Source organism: Lithobates pipiens, unplaced genomic scaffold (assembly GCF_037356315.1).
Source record: "Lithobates pipiens isolate NorthernLeopardFrog02 unplaced genomic scaffold, aLitPip1_a1.2 Scaffold_18, whole genome shotgun sequence".
NCBI lineage: Eukaryota > Metazoa > Chordata > Amphibia > Anura > Ranidae > Lithobates > Lithobates pipiens.
Window position 1 is genome coordinate 657,068,706 of NW_027507758.1, and position 22,901 is coordinate 657,091,606.

A 22,901-nucleotide genomic window follows, 5' to 3' on the forward strand; every position below is an offset into this window, starting at 1 on the left:
TGGATGAGAAGCTGCTGGCTTCGGAGTCGGCATCATAGCACACCGTGTCTTGGTGAAAGAATGTGTCCCTCTTCATAGCCGAGACCTGATAATAAAGAGATCAAACATTAGCCGTGACTAAACTTCTTCATCTGACATGAATAGAACACTTGTATGGGCCGTATTTCCTATATTTCACTCGGATATATTGTCTTTAGGTACGGAGCCTCCCTGCCGCTCATTCCTCCACTATCCAACAATGAAGGAAGGATCACCTTCTATATAGTCCATTCATTGCCTTCCTGTATGGTTATATCTGCTCTAGATCTAATCTATCTGATCATTGGAGGAGCTCTGCCTACTGATCACTTCTATGGATTTCCATATGAGGGACATGAGAAGGTCCCCCAACAATCTCTGTTGCCTATATCTGGGCGTGTCTATAACATACGGATATTTTATACCCAACCAGCATAATATCCTCCTACTGATGTGTAATCCTCCATGAAGGCAATGTCCCCCTTCACTTTATATATTCTATATGCAAGAACGTGTACTTACCTGTCTGTCTCTGCCTTCATCATGGCCGACTTCCCTTTGATCCTCATCTCTGCTGTCCATCGCGGCTTTCCTTACCCGCACTTTCTCCAGGAGTTCTCTTTTCCTTTCTGTTGTCAGCAGCTTTCCGTTTTTTTCCCACCATGCCTTCAGTGCATGGGCTTTCTGGAAAAGTCTCTCCTTCTCTCCTCCCTCCTCTGCTTTCTTCAGCTGCACGTCTGTCTGCAGCTTACTCTCCTCCATCTGCGCTTTCCTTACCCGCACTTTCTCCAGGAGTTCTCTTTTCCTTTCTGTTGTCAGCTGCTTTCCGTTTTTTTCCCACCATGCCTTCAGTGCATGGGCTTTCTGGAAAAGTCTCTCCTTCTCTCCTCCCTCCTCTGCTTTTTTCAGCTCCTCATTGTTCTCATCTATCTGAGCTTCTCCTCTGCTCAGCTCACAGTCTCCTACCATGGCATGGAATTTCTTCCATTCCTCCTCCATTCTTCTGTTGAGGAACTCTCTCCTCTCCGTGGCTTTTCTATCCGTCTCTGTAAACATCTTCCATTGTTCCGGGAAGTCTTTCGTGGCATGGAATTTCTTCCATTCCTCCTCCATTCTTCTGTTGAGGAACTCTTTCCTCTCCGTGGCTTTTCTATCCGTCTCCGTAATCATCTTCCATTGTTCCGGGAAGTCTTTCGTGGCATGGAATTTCTTCCATTCCTCCTCCATTCTTCTGTTGAGGAACCCTCTCCTCTCCGTGGCTTTTCTATCCGTCTCCGTAATCATCTTCCATTGTTCCGGGAAGTCTTTCGTGGCATGGAATTTCTTCCATTCCTCCTCCATTCTTCTGTTGAGGAACTCTCTCCTCTCTGTGGCTTTTCTATCCGTCTCCGTAATCATCTTCCATTGTTCCGGGAAGTCTTTCGTGGCATGGAATTTCTTCCATTCCTCCTCCATTCTTCTGTCTAATTCTGTCATCTCTTTAGTTTTTATAAGGATGCTCATCCTTGCTCCTCTTTTTCTCTCTCCTAAAATATCCTAAAAACTCCTCTCCTCTCTCCTACAAACTCCTCTCTCCTACAAACTCCTCTCTCCTCTCACGTAAAAAAATCACTTTGAACCTATAAAAAGAAAAAAGAAAGGGTAAGTAGACGTTCAGATTGTAAAGCAAAACTTCACTCCAAAACATTTTCTTTTAGGTTTGGATGGAGTTGGGGGGCGGGGCTCAAACTTTTCTGAGGTTTTCCTTGTTTTCTGTGACCTGCCTGGGAAAGTTTTCCCACACTTCCTGTCCTCTCAGAAGGAAAAGAAGTGAGGGAAAGTCTACCGACCAAATCACAGATGGCAGTAATTATCACCAACTGAGGTTCCATCCCCATCCCCCACCCGAAATTCTTATAAAGAGTTGCGGATTATTTCAATGAGGAACATTTTGATGGTGCTAAATAAGAGTGGGACTAATTGGGGGCGGGGCTACTATTTAAGCGTGGGTGTGGGGTGCACATATTAGGGATGACATTGATCGTTCTAGGGCCGCCATTCACAGATAACTCTAAACTGATGGAATGTAAAGGCTCTCAGAGCGCCCCCTATGGAGAATTGTGGGTGATGTCGTTGTCAAGGGAAACTGCCGGGTGACAGTTCAGCTGGAAATGGGCTTATGTAACGGGGCGGACGTATAACCGGGAATAACGGGATCCTTTAAGTCAGTGCAGACGGGTACAAATCAGATGTACACATCCCCCGGGGCAACCGAACCAGAGAGGCTTCATTCACAAAGCTCTAACACAAGGCTGAGGACCTTCATATTACACAGCTGGCTGCAGGCCCGGACTGGGACAAAAAATAGGCCCAGGCATTTTGGATTGAGCAGCCCATGACATGTTAACTGACCCCTTCCTCACTCTTCACCCTGACAGATCCCCTGTGAGAGGGGAACCCAGCAGACTTGTGTGTGGGGGGGGGGCAAGGTGAGGTGAGACCAGGAAAGAGCATGGGGGGATGGAGAACACAGGGAAGTACCTTGAGAACATGGGGTGGGACGAGAGCATAGGGAGGAAGAGAAGAACACAAGAGGCAGCAGAGATGGGGGGAGGTGGAGAGCACAGGGAGGGTGGTGGAGAGCATGGGGGGAGGTGGAGAGCACAGGGGGGCTGGTGGAGAGCACAGGGTGGGCGGCGGAGAGCATGGGGGAAGTGGAGAGCGGGGGGGGGCTGGTGGAGAGCATGGGGGAAGTGGAGAGCGGGGGGGGCTGGTGGAGAGCATGGGGGATGTGAAGAATGTATGGGGGGCGGCGAGCACAGGGAGGGCGTGGGAGAGCACGAAGGGAAGGTGGAGAGCATGGGGGGATGTGAAGAGCACCTGGGGAAGGTGGAGAGCACAGGCGGCAGCAAACAGCATGGGGGGATATGAACAGCACAGGGGGTGAGCGCAGAGCATGGGGGGTAGCGGAGAGCATGCAGGGGTGGTGGAGAGCATGGGGGTTTACAGAGAGCACAGGGAGGGCGGCAGAGAGCACAGGGGGGTGGCGGAGAGAAGAAGGGGGGTGGCAGAGAGCACGGGGAGTGTTAAAGAGCACGGGGAGTGGAAAAGAGCACGGGGGTGGCAAAGAGCATAGGGGGTGGCAAAGAGCATAGGGGTGTCCGAGAGCACAGGGTGGGTGGCGGAGAGCACGGGGTGGGTGGCAGAGTGCACAGGGGGGTGGCAGAGAGTACAGGGAGTGGCAAAGAGCACGGGGGTGGCAAAGAGCACGGGGGTGGCAAAGAGCATGTGGGGGGGAAAGAGCATGGGGCTGGCGGAGAGCAGGGGGGAGGTGGAAAGCACTGGGGGTGGCAGAGAGCATGAGGAGGCAAAGAGTATGGGTGGTGTGGGGAGCCCGGGGGGGGGGGGGCAGCAGAAATAACCAGGATAGGAGGAGCGGCTGCATATAGAACAATCATTCTCTCCATCTTCCTCCTGCAGTCTCCTGCTTCTCCTCTCCCTCTCGCAGGCATTCCGATACTGCAGGAGGAAGATGGAGAGAATGATTGTTCTATATGCAGCCGCCCCCCCACCGCTCCTCCTATCCTGGTTACAGGGGGGTGAGCGCAGAGCACGGGCGGAACTCACGCTTACTGTTATCTGGCTTCAAGTTTTCAGGACTCAGCGGCAGGCGTCTGCTCTGGCTCCTCCCCCTTTGCAGTCACGCCCCCTGGTACGGATGGCTGACCTATACGAGCAGCCGCGGAGAGGCCGAAGGCTTCTCATCTAGCTCCACCCCCCTCTTTGTGTACGTTCCCCGCCGCCGATGGGCTGAGCCGAGCTACCGCCGAGAGACTGCATGAGGGGCACGGGCTCAAAGAGCCTTGTGCCCTGCATGGACTTGCAGCCCGGCGGCCCCGGCCCACCGGGCAATTGCCCGATGTGCCCTATGGCCAATCCGGGCCTGGCTGGCTGGCATTTTAAAATATCATTGGGATCAGCTAAAAATAAACTGCCACTGACAGACCCCATTGAGGGGGGTTTGTAACTGAAATCACATGACTGATAACAAAGATCACCCCACCCCCCCTTGTGTGGGAGCTTTGTGACCTGTGACTGTATATAATATATACATAATCAATCTATTACATCCATCTATGAAATATTAGATAGAAAATGTGTATATACTGTATTTAAATATATATGTCATTTTCTTTTTAATAAATATACATATATATAATATCTATCATGTTATGGAGACTCTTATCAATCTCTGTAATATCAATCAGCTCCAATAAAAATGATCAATAATGAGATCTGGAGGGATTTTTTTTCTGATCAAATTTATAAAAAAAAAAATTATTTTGATATCTTTTTGTAAATGGATGAATACATGAAAAGCAGGGGATTGTGGGAAATGATATATATATATATATATATATATATATATATATATATATATATATATATATATATATATATATATTTATTTATTTTAAATATATATATATATATATATATATATATATATATATATATATATATTTTTATAAATATCAATCATGTTATGAAAACTGATCAATCTGATATTTAACATATAAAATCCTCTCTGTAATATCAATGAGCTCCAATAACGATGATCAATAATGAGATCTGGAGGGATTTTTTTTCTGATCAAATTTATAAAAAAAAAAAAAAAAATTATTTTCATATATTTTGTAAATGGATGAATACATTGAATACATGAGAAGCGGGGGATTGTGGGAAATGTGTGATGTCGGGTCATTCTGGGTATGTTGGGTGCAAATCTGTCCCGGGACTCAGGAGAGTAGAAAAGGTCAACCTACCTTTGCGGTGCTCAGGAACAAATGACAGCCCAGCACAGGCCCAGCCCCTTTATATGACCGTCAGCCGTGAGCCGTTAGTTGTATTCACCCTAATAGCTGGGACATGTTTACCAAGACAAGTGGTTTACATCTTGTGACATCACTTTGGGAGGTAAAACAAGGTCGGTATATTATGGTGAATACGGTAAAACAAGAGCCGTTATTATGCTAATAAGGTCAGTCTAAAATGTTAGCTGTCAGCTTCTCAATAAAGCTTTTATTATAAAAAACTGTCACCTGCAGCAGCCAATGAGAGCTCTGCAGACACAGGGGGTGGGCGGGGACTGTTGCTATGGTCACCATCTGTGTACTGGGACTTTATTGATCATCTATTAGCTGTCATTAGGTGGAGGAGGGGAGAGGACGGCTGCGGATTATAACTCCTCCCGGTTATGGCGCCTACATCCAATCCGGATGGACTCTCCATAATGAGATGTGCAGAACTCCAGTCCGTGGGGGCCAGGCTCCGCCCACTCCCATAGGATTCCTCTAGGTGGAGGACGGCAGCCATGGAGGTATGATGGGATCATTCTGCCCCCTCCAGCACCTTGTCCATAGGCGGCCCTCAAGGGCCGGAGCTGTAGAGGGCTTTTAATGCAGAAATCTCGCCGGCTCCGCCCAGAATAGAAATTCCAGTTCTAGATCAGAGATTTCTAGATTCCGTTTTAGAGAAAAGTGTTTACAGAATGCAGCCATAGGAAATCCCAGTTTTTCACCACAGCTTACATTTGGTTTCCATGGTTACAGCGACCGCTCCAGCCTTATTATGGGCTAAGTCATGGGCGTCTGCAGAACTTTTTCCAAGGGGGGGCATCATTTTAAGGCCGCTCATGCTCCGCCCCTTTTCAACAATCTCATGAAAATCTTTCCACTGGTAATACATTTGTGTTATATAAGAGATAATTCATCTGTTTACATTGCAATACATCTGTTGTGGTCATATATTCATCTCATACTGTCACTGGATTGGCTGTTTTCATCAAGATAAAAATATGACAACAACAGATGTATTGCAATGTAAAGAGATGTCCATTCTCTAGGCTATATGGGCCTGGTACCCAGCCACCTGAGGAACCTTGCGGACGCCCATGCTTTCAAATACCAGCCCTGGAAAAAATGTCATACCAGCCCCACAGCATTATTATACCAGCCCAACAGCATTATTATACCAGCCCAACAGCATTATTATACCAGCCCAACAGCATAACGGCATTATTTTCTTGTTCATGAAAGGAAAACCATACATTTTAAAGCACATTTGATGAAGAGAGTATTATATATAGATATGAAATCACATAGGGCTTATATATTATACTGTATATATATATAGTTAATAATGGTAAGTGATCAATCATCTAGGGGGGACCCCAGGAACTCAGAACGTGGGGGGGCACCTTCTGCAGAAAGAATGCTCTAAGGTAAGGGGGGTGGGTTACTAATATAAGGAGGAAAGGGGCGTGGCCAAGATGTCGGCGTGAGCAGACATGCTTCCCAGAGCTCTGCTAGAGACTGACCCTGCTTTATCCTGATACCCGTGCTATTAGCTGCTGGTTGACTGTCTGCCCCCCCCCCCCCCCTATGCCGTCCCGTTCCTCGGCGGGACACAAAGGAGGTAGAAGGATTCGGTTTCCCCCTGGGGAGCCGGCGCTGGACGCTCCGGAGACACGTGGAGCGGGAGGCCCACGCGGCCATTCCAACATGGCTACGCAGACCGCGCCGGCGGAGGCAGATACATCGCCTCTCCCGGGCATTCCTGAGGTGATGGCTGCTATAGCGGCATGCCAGACGGCACTGACGGAGGAAGATGGAGGCTGTGTAGACGGAGGTTGGCCTGATTAGACAGGACCTGGATAAGATCCGTGCACGGCAGGGAGTAGCGGAGCAGCGAGTAGGCCAGGCGGAGGATGTGCTGGCGGAACACACGGTGGCAATCGGGACCTTGCAGAACAAGGTGAGGACCCTTGAATTTGGTGCGGAGGACGCCAAGAACCGCAGCAGGCGGAACAACCTGTGGATAGTTGGCCTGGCGGAGGGGATGGAGGGGCAAAACCCCACGGTGTTTGTGGAAGACCTTCTTCGTTCTCTATTCCCGGGGGGCGCAGTTGTCCCCCTACTTCACGGTGGAAAGAGCTCACCGGGTCCCTCCGCAGAGGGGTCCGGCTGGGAGCCCCCCCCCCCGCCCACCCTGATCCTACGCTTGCTGAACTTTAGAGACTGCGATGAGGTGCTCAGAGCGGAGAGGCTGTTGAAGGAGGTCAAGTATCAGAACTCCAGGCTGCTATTCTTTCCTGATTACACCATGGAGACCCAGAAACAGCGAAGGTCCTTCGACGCGCTCAAGGCATCCATGAGGGCTAAAGGGATCAAGTACAATATCCTCTTTCCAGCGAAACTGCGCGTGGTTGATGGCGAGACTGTCAGATTTTTTACTAATCCCAGAGATGCTGCCTCTTGGTTGGAGACACTACCTGGCTGAATAGTTGGCTAACCTGCTCCTGGCTGGTGGGGCAGATAGGGATAATTTGCCTCTGCAGATACTTTTTTGAGCCGGGGAAGCTAAGTACTGTTTCTGGTGGGGGATCCTCTGGTATTATTCCCAGCCTGGTGACTATTCAGAGGGGGGTGGTTTGGGCGAGGGGCCCTGGCCTTTGTTCTGCCATGGTTATTTTGGGGTTTTGGATTGATTTTTTTTTCACTCTCTTTTTTCCTTTTGGTTCCTGTTTCGGTGACTTTCCAATGGATGGGCCCCGGTCATGGGGTATTGCTGGCACTTCACCCCCGCCATCATCATCACCTTCGTCAGGCTGGGAACCTGTGAACTGTTGGCTTGTGCCTGCCTAACCCTGTGCACCCTGAATAATTGGCCGTGAAGTCTCTGAATAGGACTGTGCCATGTGCAGTAGTTGGGTACATCCATGTCACAAGGACTGCTGTTCTCTAGCAACTCTTAAGGGGGGGCTAAATGCGCCTGTGGCAGGTTGGGATAGTGGTCTCCCCCTCTGTGTGTTTGAGGTGACGGGGGGCTGCGGCCTCCTGATGGTCTGGTGCACGCCTACCTGAGGAAGTTGCTCACAAGGACTTAGGGGTTATTTTTGTTGCTTGGTTTGGGGATCTATGCAGGACTCCACTGTTGGGGGTCCACGGGGTGGGGGGTGGGGGAGGTCGGCCATTGCTGATCAGTTATGGTTTTGTTTAGTTCTAGTTTTTTGTTCTTTTTCACGGTTTATTGACACAAGTACAATCCTATTTTGGGAGGTGGAGTATGGGCTCAAGGTTTAGCCTTAAGAATCAGGTGGGCCCCGTGGCCTATGGGTATGTAAGTGATGGGGGGCCCTCTGGGGTGGGATGGTTGTTTTTTATGGGAGTGGGCTGTGAGACTATATCCGGGGACACATTTCCCTCTGTTGTCGGGTATGGCTGAATTTTCTGTTCTCTCCTGGAACGTGAGGGGTCTGAACTCTGCGGTCAAGCGCTCGTTGGTGTTTAATTTTTTACAAAGATACTCTCCCCATATCTGTATCCCTCAGGAGACGCATTTGGTGGGCTCCCGAGTGCTTGGCCTCAGAAGAGCGTGGGTTGGCCAACACTATCATGCCACCTACTCGAGTTATTCTAGGGGGGTGAGTGTACTTATTCACAGATCCCTCGCGTTCCAGCTTCATGAGTTAAAAACGGATCCAGGGGGTAGGTTCAGGGCCGTCTTTAACGCAGGGCAAAAGGGGCAGCTGCTCTGGGCCCTGTCATTGTAGGGGGCCCGCCAAAGCAGCTGTCCCTTGTGCCCGCGCTGCCTGCAAAGTGGGGCCCCAACCATGCCATGATAACCCCGCAGAGCACAGAAATAAATTGCTGTATTCCCCGGCCATGGATGGGGGCGGGGCCGGGAGCTCCAGTGCCGCTCTGACCCCGCCCATGCAGCCTGTATGCTCGGAGGCTTGGAGCTGACATTGGAGTAGGAGAGATGAGAGCCCCGCCTCCGGACCTCTTTTAGCCCCGCCCCCAAACATTTGAGTCCCGCCCCCAGACCTTTGTAAGTCCTGCCCTCAGACCTTTGAGTCCCGCCCCCAGAACTTTCCGAGCTCTGCCTCCAGACCCCTGAGGGCCCCGCACCTGGACCCCTGAAGGCCCTATCCCTGAATCAATGAGAGCGGGTGATGAGCCTGCCTGGCTAGGTAGGTCATTCTCCCCATAGACTGCTTGATGACTGTTATATTAACCCTAACCTGTTTTTTATGAACAGTATAGCTGTGCACTGCTATGAAAAAATGTAAAATGGTTACTTAGTTTATCACCTCCTGTACTCTGATCATCTCCTGTATTAGATCCGCAGTCTCTGATCATCTCCTGTATTAGATCCGCAGTCTCTGGTCATCTCCTGTATTAGATCCGCAGTCTTTGGTCATCTCCTGTATTAGATCCGCAGTCTCTGATCATCTCCTGTATTAGATCCGCAGTCTCTGATCATCTCCTGTATTAGATCCGCAGTCTCTGATCATCTCCTGTATTAAATCCGCAGTCTCTGATCATCTCCTGTATTAGATCCGCAGTCTCTGATCATCTCCTGTATTAAATCCGCAGTCTCTGATCATCTCCTGTATTAGATCCGCAGTCTCTGGTCATCTCCTGTATTAGATCCGCAGTCTCTGATCATCTCCTGTATTAGATCCGCAGTCTCTGATCATCTCCTGTATTAAATCCGCAGTCTCTGATCATCTCCTGTATTAGATCCGCAGTCTCTGGTCATCTCCTGTATTAGATCCGCAGTCTCTGGTCATCTCCTGTATTAGATCCGCAGTCTCTGGTCATCTCCTGTATTAGATCCGCAGTCTCTGACCATCTCCTGTACCATGTTCCCAGTCTCTGACCACCTCCTCTACCATGTCCCCAGTCTCTGACCACCTCCTGTACCATGTCCCCAGTCTCTGACCACCTCCTGTACCATGTCCCCAGTCTCTGACCACCTACTGTACCATGTCCCCAGTCTCTGACCTCCTCCTGTACCATGTCCCCAGTCTCTGACCACCTCCTCTACCATGTCCCCAGTCTCTGACCACCTCCTCTACCATGTCCCCAGTCTCTGACCACCTCCTGTACCATGTCCCCAGTCTCTGACCACCTCCTGTACCATGTCCCCAGTCTCTGACCACCTACTGTACCATGTCCCCAGTCTCTGACCTCCTCCTGTACCATGTCCCCAGTCTCTGACCATCTCCTTTACCATGTCCCCAGTCTCTGACCACCTCCTGTTCCATGTCCCCAGTCTCTGACCAACTACTGTACCATGTCCCCAGTCTCTGACCTCCTCCTGTACCATGTCCCCAGTCTCTGACCACCTCCTGTACCATGTCCCCAGTCTCTGACCACCTCCTGTTCCATGTCCCCAGTCTCTGACCACCTCCTGTACCATGTCCCCAGTCTCTGACCATCTCCTTTACCATGTCCCCAGTCTCTGACCACCTCCTGTTCCATGTCCCCAGTCTCTGACCAACTACTGTACCATGTCCCCAGTCTCTGACCTCCTCCCGTACCATGTCCCCAGTCTCTGACCACCTCCTGTATAAAAATATTTTTTAAAAACAGTCATTTTCGGCCTAGTGTGTTTTTCATTTTCGGTATCGGTTTCGGCACCAAAAAACCCATTCGGTGCATCTTTACAAAAAGGTGCAACAAACTAGAGTAACAATGACTCTGTAATTCCATATTATCTCCCTCACCCCTAATGGGATCAGACTGTCCTAACATCAGACTGTCCTAACATCAGACTGTCCTAACATCAGACTATATAGAAGGTCGTGGTCTGGATGGCTTTAATCTGCTTGTCTCCCTTATAAGGGATTCCTATCCAGAATGGAGTACAAGCTGCTATATAAAAGCAGTGAAATGTCATTTATTCTATTATATCAGGGCTCGACAACCCCCGGGTGCCAGGTCGCATTTGCGACTAGAATTCGCGTCCTGGCGCCTGGGGCAACACAGCTGGGGTACCCTGTCTCCGTGTGGACCCCGAACTCCGCCGTGCGATTGCATCAGGCCGCGCTGTCCACTAATTGAGGCCCCGGCTTTGCGTCCTAAAGTCTTTCTGTAGTCTGGTGCCATCTTGTGGTGGATGTTGAAATTACAACAACCCATCCAATAATGCGAATGGAGCTTCAAAGCCCTGCCTGTTTCTCACTGCCCGCCCATTTCCTTCCCAAAGTGAAGAGAAGGAAGTGATTGCGGGCGTCATCTGGCACCTTTTGCCCAACGATGAGTGTGGTGGCTGATAAATAGCTATATATATATATATATATATACATATAGCTATTTTTTTGTCATAATTTTATTTATTTTTTAAAAGTAGAAAAAAATAATTTTAATTAAGGAAAAAAAATGATTATTTGTAATCCTACCTGCTTGGCCCCTTTCACAAGGGCTGTCTGATCAGGTTCACCTGTCAGTTTTTCGGGCGGACCTGATCGAACCCTTAGCGGGGATGTGGCAGTAAATAAGCGGGAATATGGCGGAAATAAAAGAAGTCACATTCTTTTGTTAACCACTTCGTGCCCACGCTATAGACGAAAGATGTCTACAGTGCAGACACCAATTGCCGGGAGGGCGTCCCTGGACATCCTCCTGTTTACTTCCCCTCTGCATGCCGCCATGGGGGCGCATCGGGGAAGTTCTGTGTTGGCCGTATCCCTTGGATACAGCCAATCACAGATCATGCTAAATGGCCAATCACAGCGGCCATTTAGCACTCGAGCGGTGTGTCCAATGAAAGGGGATCTCGTATGTGGGGGGCTGGGGGCTATCTTCCCCTCACTCGTCTCCATGTCAGGCCAGGGACAGGTCCAAATCGCCATCACCGACCCGGCTCCTAACTTTTTTAGCTGGCTCCTAGATTCCAAGCAAATTTGTAAACCCCTGTATTACAGGATATATACCGTATATACTATTAGAGGATATATACCGTATATACTATTAGAGGATATATACCGTATATACCATTATAGGAGAGATATACTGTATATACTATTACAGGATATATACTGTATATACTATTAGAGGAGAGATATACTGTATATACTATTAGAGGATATATACTGTATATACCATTATAGGAGAGATATACTGTATATACTATTATAGGAGAGATATACTGTATATACTATTATAGGAGAGATATACTGTGTATACTATTAGAGGAGAGATATACTGTATATACTATTAGAGGATATATACCGTATATACCATTATAGGAGAGATATACTTTATATACTATTAGAGGAGAGATATACTGTATATACTATTAGAGGATATATACCGTATATACCATTATAGGAGAGATATACTGTATATACTATTATAGGAGAGATATACTGTATATACTATTAGAGGATATATACTGTATATAATAATAATAATAATAATAATACATTTTATTTATAATGCACTTTCCATCAAAAGACCTCAAAGTGCTACATAATTACAATAAAAACAAACAAACTGCTTAATTTACAAAACATTTGCTAAAAAGAAAAGTCTTCAACCCCTTTTTAAAATTTTCAGTAGACTGAGAAACCCTCAGACTATCAGGCAAAGCATTCCACAGACGTGGGGCAGCAGCACAAAAGGCCCGTCTCCCATGGTTTTCAACCTAGTTTTTGGAACCTCTAAACAATTCAAATTAGTTGAGCGAAGGGAACGCGGTAGATTTTGCAATCTAAGAAGTTCCTTAAGATAAGGTGGAGCTTGTCCATATATGCATTGATGCACAAGAAGAGAGACCTTATACTCAATCCTTGTAGAGACCGGCAGCCAATGAAGAGATTTTAAAATTGGAGTGATATGCTCATGCTTCCGCACTCTCATTAGGATCCTCGCTGCAGAGTTTTGAACGTATTGCAACCTCTGCATGCTCTTTCTCGGAATCCCAATGAGAAGTGCGTTGCAATAATCCAGCCTGGAGGAGACAAAGGCATGAATCAACCTTTCAGCATCGGAAAAAGAAAGGATAGGACGAAGTTTAGAGATATTACGAAGGTGGTAGAAAGAAGTCTTGCATACTTGATTTATATGAGCTTCAAAAGTGAGTTGGGAATCCATTTTTACACCAAGATTAGTGACAACAGACGAAACTGGAATTTTTGAGCCTGAAAAGGCAATACTTGTTATCAGCGATGATTTAATCTGGTGAGATGTTCCAATCATAATAAACTCAGTTTTGGAGCTATTTAGTTGCAAGAAATGTTGTTCCATCCACTCCTTTATCTCCTCCAGACAGGCGGTAAGGACTGATAGGGGTGACTGTACTGAAGGAGTTTCAGCTGCAGCTTTTACATAAAGCTGTGTATCATCAGCATAACAATGGAAAGAAATATTATAACGATTTATAAATGGCCCAAGGGAGTAAGATATAGAATAAATAAAATCGGGCCAAGCACTGACCCTTGGGGAACTCCGCAGGTAACCACATGCGGTTTAGATTTAAAATGACCCAATGTAGTTTGTTCAATCCTATCTGTAAGATATGACTCGAACCAACTGAAGGCTAAATTTTTTAGTCCAACATTATAACGAAGACTATCTAAAAGAATGCCATGATCGACAGTGTCGAACGCAGCTGACAAATCCAACATAATAAGTAAAGACGGAGAACCGGCATCAGATGACATAAGAAGATCATTTGTAACCCGAACAAGAGCGGTCTCCGTACTATGAGCAAAACGAAAGCCTGATTGAAATTTTTCAAAAAGGCTGTTATGCTTGAGATGATCCTGAAGATGACTTGCAACTGCTTTCTCAACTACCTTAGATAAAAAGGGAAGATTAGAAATAGGCCTATAATTAGAAAGGACTTCCGGATCAAAAGTGGATTTTTTAAGCAGTGGTCTAATAACAGCACTTTTTAAAATGGAAGGAACATGGCCAGTTCGAAAAGAGTAATTTACAACAGCAGTAATCAATGGACTTAAAACTAAAACATACGTTTTTACCAGTGGAGTTGGAAAAGGATCCAAGGAACAGGTTGTGGGCTTCATTTGCTTAACAATACCCTGTACCTCTTCCAATGACACCTCGGGTAAATGATCCATTTGTCGGGGCACAAAACAGTTTAAATGGACAGTTTGAGCCAAAGGACCAGACAGAGAGGAACGGATATGATCAATCTTGGATCTAAAAAAATCCATAAATTCATTACACCGCTCTTCCGAATAGCAGTAGTCGATGGCGAATTTGGCTTAAGCAATTGATTTATAGTTGAAAAGAGCTGCTTAGAATTTCCTGAACTATTTTGTATAACTTTAGAATAGAACTGCGACCTAGCCTCCTTAAGGGACTGTGCATATAGATGTTGATGCTCCCGGTAAATTTGTTTATGGACAGTGAGGCCAGAGGCTCGAAAACGTCGTTCAAGAACCCGTCCCACTGCCTTCATCTTACGAAGCTCATCTGTATACCACGGGCTGAGTGAGTAAAAGTAACAGCTCTCGTTTTAAGTGGGGCATAAAAGTCCAACAGACTGCTAAGCTGGCTATTATAATAAGCCACCGCATCATCATATACTATTAGAGGAGAGATATACTGTATTAGAGCTGCAACTAACGATTAATTTGTCTGTCAACTAATCTATCGATTATTATTTTTATTTTTATTTTTTAATGAATCTAGTGTTTTTTTTTTTTGATTAACCAAGTAATCCTTTGGATAACCTTGAGAGTATTGCATTGCAGAGTATTGCATTGGCTGGCAGAGTATTGCATTGGCTGGCAGAGTATTGCATTTGCAGAGTATTGCATTGGCTGGCAGAGTATTGCATTGCAGAGTATTGCATTGCAGAGTATTGCATTGCAGAGTATTGCATTGCAGAGTATTGCATTGGCTGGCAGAGTATTGGCAGGGTATGGAGGAATGGCTGCTTCCATCTGACCTCTCCCCTCCACTGCACAGATCAGTACAGAGAGGGGAGAGAGAAACCGGCCATGTCATGATGCCGGTCTGTTTACAAGTCATCGCTCCATCGGAGCAATCCCCATTGTAAACACCTGGGTGTAGAAAGATGGCCGCCGCTTCAGAGCTAGGCCGAAGCCGCGGCCTCTCCTAAGGCCCAGACCGCGGAGCGCTCCGCGGATCGCAACATGTGCGCTTGGATCATGGATCAGTGACGATCCGTTGCACCCCTAGGGACGGCGGCACGGAGGAGGAGAAAAGAGGGGGACGGCGGCATGGAGGGGGAGAAGAGAGGGGGACGGCGGCACGGAGGGGGAGAAGAGAGGGGGATTGCGGCACGGAGGGGGGGAAGAGAGGGGGACAGCAGCATGTGCGCTGGGATCACGGATCGGTGACGATCCGTTGCACCCCTAGGGACGGTGGCATGGAGGGGGAGAAGAGAGGGGGGATGGCGGCACGGAGGGGGGAGAAGAGAGGGGGACGGCGGCACGGAGGGGGAGAAGAGAGGGGGATGACGGCACGGAGGGGGAGAAGAGAGGGGGACGGCAGCATGTGCGCTGGGATCACGGATCGGTGACGATCCGTTGCACCCCTAGGGACGGTGGCATGGAGGGGGAGAAGAGAGGGGGACGGCGGCACGGAGGGGGAGAAGAGAGGGGGACGGCGGCACGGAGGGGGAGAAGAGAGGGGGATGGCGGCACGGAGGGGGAGAAGAGAGGAGGGCGGCGGCACGGAGGGGGAGAAGAGAGGGGGACGGCGGCACGGAGGGGAGGAAGAGAGGGGGACGGCGGCACGGAGGGGGAGAAGAGAGGGGGACGGCGTGACGGAGGGGGAGAAGAGAGGGGGACGGCGTGACGGAGGGGGAGAAGAGAGGGGGACGGCGTCACGGAGGGGGAGAAGAGAGGGTGACAGCGGCACGGAGGGCAGCGGTAGATACTAAGCACTGCCCCCACTGTGACGCACGTCGACGTATTTTCTTAGTGGACGTAGTCGATTACGTTGACGCGTCGTGGCAGCTCTGCATATACTATTAGAGGAGAGATATACTGTATATACTATTAAAAGTGCCCGGAGCTCCTCTCTCACGTTACATTGTATGTACTCGGAGCTCCTCTCTCACGTTACATTGTATGCACTCGGAGCTCCTCTCTCACGTTACATTGTATGCACTCGGAGCTCCTCTTTCACGTTGCATTGTATGCACTCGGAGCTCCTCTCTCACGTTACATTGTATGCACTCGGAGCTCCTCTCTCACGTTGCATTGTATGCACTCGGAGCTCCTCTCTCACGTTGCATTGTATGCACTCGGAGCTCCTCTCTCACGTTACATTGTATGCACTCGGAGCTCCTCTCTCACGTTACATTGTATGCACTCGGAGCTCCTCTCTCATGTTACATTGTATGCACTCGGAGCTCCTCTCTCACGTTACATTGTATGCACTCGGAGCTCCTCTCTCACGTTGCATTGTATGCACTCGGAGCTCCTCTCTCACGTTACATTGTATGCACTCGGAGCTCCTCTCTCACGTTACATTGTATGCACTCGGAGCTCTTCACTCACGTTACATTGTATGCACTCGGAGCTCCTCTCTCACGTTACATTGTATGCACTCGGAGCTCCTCTCTCACGTTACATTGTATGCACTCGGAGCTCCTCTCTCACGTTACATTGTATGCACTCGGAGCTCCTCTCTCACGTTACATTGTATGCACTCGGAGCTCTTCTCTCACGTTACATTGTATGCACTCAGAGCTCCTCTCTCACGTTACATTGTATGCACTCGGAGCTCCTCTCTCACGTTACATTGTATGCACTCGGAGCTCCTCTCTCACGTTACATTGTATGCACTCGGAGCTCTTCACTCACGTTACATTGTATGCACTCGGAGCTCCTCTCTCACGTTACATTGTATGTACTCGGAGCTCCTCTCTCACGTTACATTGTATGCACTCGGAGCTCCTCTCTCACGTTACATTGTATGCACTCGGAGCTCCTCTCTCACGTTACATTGTATGCACTCGGAGCTCCTCTCTCACGTTACATTGTATGCACTCGGAGCTCCTCTCTCACGTTACATTGTATGCACTCGGAGCTCCTCTCTCACGTTACATTGTATGCACTCGGAGCTCCTCTCTCATGTTACATTGTATGCACTCGGAGCTCCTCTCTCACGTTACATTGTATGCACTCGGAGCTCCTCTCTCACGTTACATTGTATGCACTCGGAGCTCTTCACTCACGTTACATTGTATGCACTCGGAGCTCCTCTCTCACGTTACATTGTATGCGCTCGGAAGCTCCTCTCTCACGTTACATTGTATGCACTCGGAGCTCCTCTCTCACGTTACATTGTATGCACTCGGAGCTCCTCTCTCACGTTACATTGTATGCACTCGGAGCTCCTCTCTCACGTTACATTGTATGTACTCGGAGCTCCTCTCTCACGTTACATTGTATGCACTTGGAGCTCCTCTCTCACGTTACATTGTATGCACTCGGAGCTCCTCTCTCACGTTACATTGTATGCACTCGGAGCTCCTCTCTCACGTTACATTGTATGCACTCGGAGCTCCTCTCTCACGTTACATTGTATGCACTCGGAGCTCCTCTCTCACGTTACATTGTATGCACTCGGAGCTCCTCTCTCACGTTACATTGTATGCACTCGGAGCTCCTCTCTCACGTTACATTGTATGCACTCGGAGCTCTTCTCTCACGTACATTGTATGCACTCGGAGCTCCTCTCTCACGTTACATTGTATGCACTCGGAGCTCCTCTCTCACGTTACATTGTATGCACTCGGAGCTCCTCTCTCACGTTACATTGTATGCACTCGGAGCTCTTCTCTCACGTTACATTGTATGCACTCGGAGCTCTTCTCTCACGTTACATTGTATGCACTCGGAGCTCCTCTCTCACGTTACATTGTATGCACTCGGAGCTCCTCTCTCACGTTACATTGTATGCACTCGGAGCTCCTCTCTCACGTTACATTGTATGCAACTCGGAGCTCCTCTCTCACGTTACATTGTATGCACTCGGAGCTCCTCTCTCACGTTACATTGTATGCACTCGGAGCTCCTCTCTCACGTTACATTGTATGCACTCGGAGCTCCTCTCTCACGTTACATTGTATGCACTCCGAGCTCCTCTCTCACGTTACATTGTATGCACTCGGAGCTCCTCTCTCACGTTACATTGTATGCACTCGGAGCTCCTCTCTCACGTTACATTGTATGCACTCGGAGCTCCTCTCTCACGTTACATTGTATGCACTCGGAGCTCCTCTCTCACGTTACATGGTATGCACTCGGAGCTCCTCTCTCACGTTACATTGTATGCACTCGGAGCTCCTCTCTCACGTTACATTTTATGCACTCGGAGCTCTTCTCTCACGTTACATTGTATGCACTCGGAGCTCTTCTCTCACGTTACATTGTATGCACTCGGAGCTCCTCTCTCACGTTACATTGTATGCACTCGGAGCTCCTCTCACGTTACATTGTATGCACTCGGAGCTCCTCTCTCACGTTGCATTGTATGCACTCGGAGCTCCTCTCTCACGTTACATTGTATGCACTCGGAGCTCTTCACTCACGTTACATTGTATGCACTCGGAGCTCCTCTCTCACGTTACATTGTATGCACTCGGAGCTCCTCTCTCACGTTACATTGTATGCACTCGGAGCTCCTCTCTCACGTTACATTGTATGCACTCGGAGCTCCTCTCTCACGTTACATTGTATGCACTCGGAGCTCCTCTCTCACGTTACATTGTATGCACTCGGAGCTCTTCACTCACGTTACATTGTATGCACTCGGAGCTCCTCTCTCACGTTACATTGTATGCACTCGGAGCTCCTCTCTCACGTTACATTGTATGTACTCGGAGCTCTTCTCTCATGTTACATTGTATGTACTCGGAGCTCCTCTCTCACGTTACATTGTATGCACTCGGAGCTCCTCTCTCACGTTACATTGTATGCACTCGGAGCTCCTCTCTCACGTTACATTGTATGCACTCGGAGCTCCTCTCTCACGTTACATTGTATGCACTCGGAGCTCCTCTCTCACGTTACATTGTATGCACTCGGAGCTCCTCTCTCACGTTACATTGTATGCACTCGGAGCTCCTCTCTCACGTTACATTGTATGCACTTGGAGCTCCTCTCTCACGTTACATTGTATGCACTCGGAGCTCCTCTCTCACGTTACATTGTATGCACTCGGAGCTCCTCTCTCACGTTACATTGTATGCACTCGGAGCTCCTCTCTCACGTTACATTGTATGCAAACGGAGCTCCTCTCTCACGTTACATTGTATGCACTCGGAGCTCCTCTCTCACGTTACATTGTATGTACTCGGAGCTCCTCTCTCACGTTACATTGTATGCACTCGGAGCTCCTCTCTCACGTTACATTGTATGTACTCGGAGCTCCTCTCTCACGTTACATTGTATGCACTCGGAGCTCCTCTCTCACGTTACATTGTATGCACTCGGAGCTCCTCTCTCACGTTACATTGTATGCACTCGGAGCTCCTCTCTCACGTTACATTGTATGCACTCGGAGCTCCTCTCTCACGTTACATTGTATGCACTCGGATCTCCTCTCTCACGTTACATTGTATGCACTCGGAGCTCCTCTCTCACGTTACATTGTATGCACTCGGAGCTCCTCTCTCACGTTACATTGTATGCACTCGGAGCTCCTCTCTCACGTTACATTGTATGCACTCGGAGCTCCTCTCTCACGTTACATTGTATGCACTCGGAGCTCCTCTCTCACGTTACATTGTATGCACTCGGAGCTCCTCTCTCACGTTACATTGTATGCACTCGGAGCTCCTCTCTCACGTTACATTGTATGCACTCGGAGCTCCTCTCTCACGTTACATTGTATGCACTCGGAGCTCCTCTCTCACGTTACATTGTATGCACTCGGAGCTCCTCTCTCACGTTACATTGTATGCACTCGGAGCTCCTCTCTCACGTTACATTGTATGCACTCGGAGCTCCTCTCTCACGTTACATTGTATGTACTCGGAGCTCCTCTCTCACGTTACATTGTATGCACTCGGAGCTCCTCTCTCACGTTACATTGTATGTACTCGGAGCTCCTCTCTCACGTTACATTGTATGCACTCGGAGCTCCTCTCTCACGTTACATTGTATGCACTCAGAGCTCCTCTCTCACGTTACATTGTATGCACTCGGAGCTCCTCTCTCACGTTACATTGTATGCACTCGGAGCTCCTCTCTCACGTTACATTGTATGCACTCGGATCTCCTCTCTCACGTTACATTGTATGCACTCGGAGCTCCTCTCTCACGTTACATTGTATGCACTCGGAGCTCCTCTCTCACGTTACATTGTATGCACTCGGAGCTCCTCTCTCACGTTACATTGTATGCACTCGGAGCTCCTCTCTCACGTTACATTGTATGCACTCGGAGCTCTTCACTCACGTTACATTGTATGCACTCGGAGCTCCTCTCTCACGTTACATTGTATGCACTCGGAGCTCCTCTCTCACGTTACATTGTATGCACTCGGAGCTCCTCTCTCACGTTACATTGTATGCACTCGGAGCTCTCTCTCACGTTACATTGTATGCACTCGGAGCTCTCTCTCACGTTACATTGTATGCACTCGGAGCTCCTCTCTCACGTTACATTGTATGCACTCGGAGCTCCTCTCTCACGTTACATTGTATGCACTCGGAGCTCCTCTCTCACGTTACATTGTATGCACTCGGAGCTCCTCTCTCACGTTACATTGTATGCACTCGGAGCTCCTCTCTCACGTTACATTGTATGCACTCGGAGCTCCTCTCTCACGTTACATTGTATGCTCTCGGAGCTCCTCTCTCACGTTACATTGTATGCACTCGGAGCTCCTCTCTCACGTTACATTGTATGCACTCGGAGCTCCTCTCTCACGTTACATTGTATGCACTCGGAGCTCCTCTCTCACGTTACATTGTATGCACTCGGAGCTCCTCTCTCACGTTACATTGTATGCTCTCGGAGCTCCTCTCTCACGTTACATTGTATGCACTCGGAGCTCCTCTCTCACGTTACATTGTATGCACTCGGAGCTCCTCTCTCACGTTACATTGTATGCACTCGGAGCTCCTCTCTCACGTTACATTGTATGCACTCGGAGCTCCTCTCTCACGTTACATTGTATGCACTCGGAGCTCCTCTCTCACGTTACATTGTATGCACTCGGAGCTCCTCTCTCACGTTACATTGTATGCACTCGGAGCTCCTCTCTCACGTTACATTGTATGCACTCGGAGCTCCTCTCTCACGTTACATTGTATGCACTCGGAGCTCCTCTCTCACGTTACATTGTATGCACTCGGAGCTCCTCTCTCACGTTACATTGTATGCACTCGGAGCTCCTCTCTCACGTTACATTGTATGCACTCGGAGCTCCTCTCTCACGTTACATTGTATGCACTCGGAGCTCCTCTCTCACGTTACATTGTATGCACTCGGAGCTCCTCTCTCACGTTACATTGTATGCACTCAGAGCTCCTCTCTCACGTTACATTGTATGCACTCGGAGCTCCTCTCTCACGTTACATTGTATGCACTCGGAGCTCCTCTCTCACGTTACATTGTATGCACTCGGAGCTCCTCTCTCACGTTACATTGTATGCACTCGGAGCTCCTCTCTCACGTTACATTGTATGCACTCGGAGCTCCTCTCTCACGTTACATTGTATGCACTCGGAGCTCCTCTCTCACGTTACATTGTATGCACTCGGAGCTCCTCTCTCACGTTACATTGTATGCACTCGGAGCTCTTCCTCTCACGTTACATTGTATGCACTCGGAGCTCCTCTCTCACGTTACATTGTATGCACTCGGAGCTCCTCTCTCACGTTACATTGTATGCACTCGGAGCTCCTCTCTCACGTTACATTGTATGCACTCGGAGCTCCTCTCTCACGTTACATTGTATGCACTCGGAGCTCCTCTCTCACGTTACATTGTATGCACTCGGAGCTCCTCTCTCACGTTACATTGTATGCACTCGGAGCTCCTCTCTCACGTTACATTGTATGCACTCGGAGCTCCTCTCTCACGTTACATTGTATGCACTCGGAGCTCCTCTCTCACGTTACATTGTATGCACTCGGAGCTCCTCTCTCACGTTACATTGTATGCACTCGGAGCTCCTCTCTCACGTTACATTGTATGCACTCGGAGCTCCTCTCTCACGTTACATTGTATGCACTCGGAGCTCCTCTCTCACGTTACATTGTATGCACTCGGAGCTCCTCTCCACGTTACATTGTATGCACTCGGAGCTCCTCTCTCACGTTACATTGTATGCACTCGGAGCTCCTCTCTCACGTTACATTGTATGCACTCGGAGCTCCTCTCTCACGTTACATTGTATGCACTCGGAGCTCCTCTCTCACGTTACATTGTATGCACTCGGAGCTCCTCTCTCACGTTACATTGTATGCACTCGGAGCTCCTCTCTCACGTTACATTGTATGCACTCGGAGCTCCTCTCTCACGTTACATTGTATGCACTCGGAGCTCCTCTCTCACGTTACATTGTATGCACTCGGAGCTCCTCTCTCACGTTACATTGTATGCACTCGGAGCTCCTCTCTCACGTTACATTGTATGCACTCGGAGCTCCTCTCTCACGTTACATTGTATGCACTCGGAGCTCCTCTCTCACGTTACATTGTATCACTCGGAGCTCCTCTCTCACGTTACATTGTATGCACTCGGAGCTCCTCTCTCACGTTACATTGTATGCACTCGGAGCTCCTCTCTCACGTTACATTGTATGCACTCGGAGCTCCTCTCTCACGTTACATTGTATGCACTCGGAGCTCCTCTCTCACGTTACATTGTATGCACTCGGAGCTCCTCTCTCACGTTACATTGTATGCACTCGGAGCTCCTCTCTCACGTTACATTGTATGCACTCGGAGCTCCTCTCTCACGTTACATTGTATGCACTCGGAGCTCCTCTCTCACGTTACATTGTATGCACTCGGAGCTCCTCTCTCACGTTACATTGTTATGCACTCGGAGCTCCTCTCTCACGTTACATTGTATGCACTCGGAGCTC

General features: G+C 48.7%; 1 long non-coding RNA gene across 1 annotated transcript in view; it reads right to left on the reverse strand.

Moving 5' to 3' along the window:
* The window catches only part of LOC143989364 (uncharacterized), a 78,243-nt gene continuing 55,342 nt past the window's right edge, over positions 1-22,901 (reverse strand). The window contains exon 3 of the long non-coding RNA XR_013277018.1: positions 1-85. This is a non-coding gene — a long non-coding RNA (uncharacterized LOC143989364). The remainder of the gene's footprint in view (positions 86-22,901) is intronic.